Below are 3,568 nucleotides of genomic sequence, written 5' to 3' on the forward strand. Positions count from 1 at the left end.
ACACACACACACACACACACACACACACACAGAGTTCAAAATCAGCTTTTTCACCCACCAGCAAAATAGATGGTTAATGTTCAAATTTTACCTGCCCCTCAATAGATTACCATTGTTTTTTTTAGCTTGTGAGAGGAAAATCTACCAGCCACTTGCATGTTTTGAAGCTTTAAAAAAACAACTTTTCTTTATGTTTAATCCTTAAAGTGAATCAATTATTTTAACCATATTTAGGAGACATATGCATTTACTGTACTAGATGCATCACAATGCCTGATGCACGCTCCATATCACAAACCATATGTTGATTACTTTACACTTAGTGACTGCATTTAATTGCAGTAAACAAGATTTACCATTACATGTCACGCACTATTAATTTCTTGTGTTATTGCTTTACATAATTAATATGCATAACTGGACAACAATGCAGTGTGCTTGCAAAAAAGCTTTGCAAGAAAAACAAATCAACAAGCAAGACAATTAAAGCTAGCGAGTTAGCCGTATTCACAGCCCAAAAATGCTCGGTATGATAACTACACGCAGGTCCCCGTTTATTAATGTTTCAGCACTCGCGTGAGATGTAATCAATGGAGACGTGTACGTGGGTCACGTTGGAGTTCCACTCATTTGTTTGACACAGGCTGACAGCTGATGCTGGGCTCGCTAGGCCGCAGCGATCATCTCAGGCGGATCTTTGTCCTGCTGCACTCTCCTCAACATTAATCCAGGGAAACGCAGATCTGAACCCTGCCCACCCCAGACCAGGGACTCAACCACAGCTAACTGCTCTTTTGTTTTCACGTCCGTCGGATGAAAGTGACCAACCGACACTGAGCTGAGCTGCACTCATTTACGTAAAAACACCCAGAGAAGTGGTCCCAGTTGGGGGGGAAAAGGGTGAGGGAAAAAAGCGACAAGCTGGCTGCGTTACTATTTCAGGCCGGGGTTGGATTTCGAAAGATCCGCCATTTTTACCTCGTCATCAACTCTGTTAGCTCTCTGGCTAACACTAAGCTATTAAGAATGAGGGAATATATCGATTATTTTGCATTAAGTTAAAAAAAAAAAACGTACCCACAACAAAACACAACAGCCAAAATACACGACAGCTGAAGACAATTCTTGGTGGTAACTGTGGGCTTTTAGCAAGTAACAAACTCTTTTAGCAGACTGACAACGTAAACAATGCTAGCCTTCTGTAATTCCTCCTGTCACTTGTGACATCCATCTGAATCCGAACATGTTAGGACCGACAATGCACTTCATTCAACTGCACATATAAACCTAGAGGTAACCCAACGACGTGTTTAGCCTGTGTTTTATAGGCTATTTGTCACGCTAGCTTGGCCTAACCAGTTATAAATTACACCTTTAAATCCTATTTTTGACCCAGTCAAGAAACACTTCCACGATCCGTTTCTAAACCTAGAATAACGTCAGATGTAATCAGTACGGTTTAGCACAGGGTGTGCTGAAATATTAATGTCAAACTCCACAGTCTAATGTGTAGTATGTGTAATGGTATAACGTTATGGAGGATATGATATGAGCTTTAATAGTAATATGGTACCGGGGGGACGCAGAGGTAAAAGCTAACGTTAACTTGTGCTTGTGTAGACTTAGACTTAGACTTAGACTTAGACTTCTCTTTATTGATCCTTTTGGGATGATCCACGGAAATTGAAAATTCCAGCACCAGTTTTAGCAAGAAAAAACAATTAAAAAATAGTTAAAAAAAGAAAAGAAAGACAGTATAAAGACACAAAAATAACAATAATGATAATATAACAACAATAAGACATTTGTCAAATAAAACAAACAAAAGACCATAAATTGTTATTAAAGTGTCAGTGTTGAGTCCAGTATTGAAGTGGTAAAGTGATAAAGTGACTAGGTGTGCGTGTATGTATGTATGTATGTGTACTGTGTGTATGTATTTATGTCTGTACTGTGTATGCTGTATGTAATATGTTGTATATATGTATTTGTAGTATGTAGTATGTATGTATTGTCCTATGCCCTATTTTCCTCCTCCCCCCTAGTGAGGAGTTGTATAGTCTGATGGCATGAGGGACAAAGGAGGTGTATTGTTGTTATTAATCACAGAAGGGACCGTTTTTGTGTATGTATGGTATTATGATTATAAAGTCCATTAACATATTGTGCAGAAGTCGATTTACTGCCCCCTTAAAACAACTCGCAATAGACGTCTCAGTGGTTTTTTTTGTACTTGTTATTTTTTGCGGACGCAGAAACATAGCATGGTTATAGCAGCACATATGTCATTAAGTTGTCTTTTAGTACACACTAAACTTTCTATCAGTACACATTAGGCTGTAGTGGATCAGTTCCAGGGAATATCCTGGCCCCCTGTGCTCTTCATTTGTGTTTAACCATGGCTATCATCTTCATAAACCAGCTTCATCAAACCAGACCAGCGGGCAGGACAACTGTACTAGCAAACTTGCTGAGCTTGCTAACCCAAGCTAGCTAGCACAACATTATATCTCAACATTGAGCAGACTCCTCTAGTGCGCGGCTTTCTACTGGAAGCCGTGTAGCAGACACCAGGAATGGGCCAATACATAATAACGCTTACCCAAGATTTTGACGCTGGGCAATGTTTCCAGATAAAACGAGGAAAGGAAAAGGCGATTGTTCAAAATACCGCGCCGAGCGCCATTCCTCCCTGACATTTCACAAGTAGACCACGCCCTCGGCGTGCTACGTCACGGCTACGTCATTCTTAAAGGTACAGCACAGCTTCACCGACAATGTGATGCTTTTTGGTTTTTACATAAGCGTTTAAAAAACACAAATTTTAGTAATTTTTGTATGCTTATTTAGGCAAAATTATGCATTTATTAACATAGCAACTAATGACATTAAAAAAGCAAAGCTCTAAACAAATACAAGTACACAGGGCCACCAATATTATACAAAGAATAACAACATACACACTGTCTGAAGATCAACATACATGAAACAAAAATATTCTATTAAATTAAATAAATACAAAATTAAATCTCATTGGCTTAAGTAGTTAAAGTAAATTCTACAAATATAGCAACACAAAAATAAACAAATAAGAAGGAAAGAAACCATGTTTAAATAAGAAGCAAATCTTGATTCTAAATATTATTTGTAAATCAGGGTTTTATTGTGAATTGAACTCACAATTTATTTAAAGACAATTGTATTTATTAAAACCTATACCATAGTTTTGCTACAAGGGCCCCTGGTGGAATGCAACTAAGTACAGTTACTTAAGTACTGTAGGCTACTTAGGTACAATTTTGAGGTACTTGTTATTTATTTGAGTATTTCCATTTTATGACGAGGCAAGTATTGCACTTTTCATTCCATTTATTTGACAAAATGCGTTACTAGTTACTCTGCAGTCAGAATATATATAAATCAAAATAACAAATTATGATATATTATTATACCCAATGCCCACTCACTCTGACATCTCTCCATTAGTGCATGTATAGGACCTGAGCACGTGTGTGTGTGTGTGTGTAGTTCAGGCCTGTGTGTGATTACTAACAAAAGTGTGTACGCA

At 37.9% G+C, this 3,568-nt stretch overlaps 1 protein-coding gene across 3 annotated transcripts in view; it reads right to left on the minus strand.

The window, feature by feature from the left end:
• Positions 1 to 2,725, minus strand: part of lin54 (lin-54 DREAM MuvB core complex component) — a 14,433-nt gene extending 11,708 nt beyond the window's left edge. For 2 of the 3 annotated variants that reach the window (XM_032539833.1, XM_032539831.1), the window contains exon 1: positions 2,603 to 2,725. The gene's annotated coding sequence lies outside the window, so the exon portion shown is untranslated. Of the gene's footprint in view, positions 1 to 777; positions 884 to 2,602 lie in introns of those variants that run through there. The other variant, XM_032539832.1, reaches the window with a different exon arrangement.
• Positions 2,726 to 3,568: the final 843 nt, after the last annotated feature.

The sequence above is a fragment of the Etheostoma spectabile genome, chromosome 16 (genome assembly GCF_008692095.1).
Source record: "Etheostoma spectabile isolate EspeVRDwgs_2016 chromosome 16, UIUC_Espe_1.0, whole genome shotgun sequence".
Taxonomy (NCBI): Eukaryota; Metazoa; Chordata; class Actinopteri; order Perciformes; family Percidae; genus Etheostoma; species Etheostoma spectabile.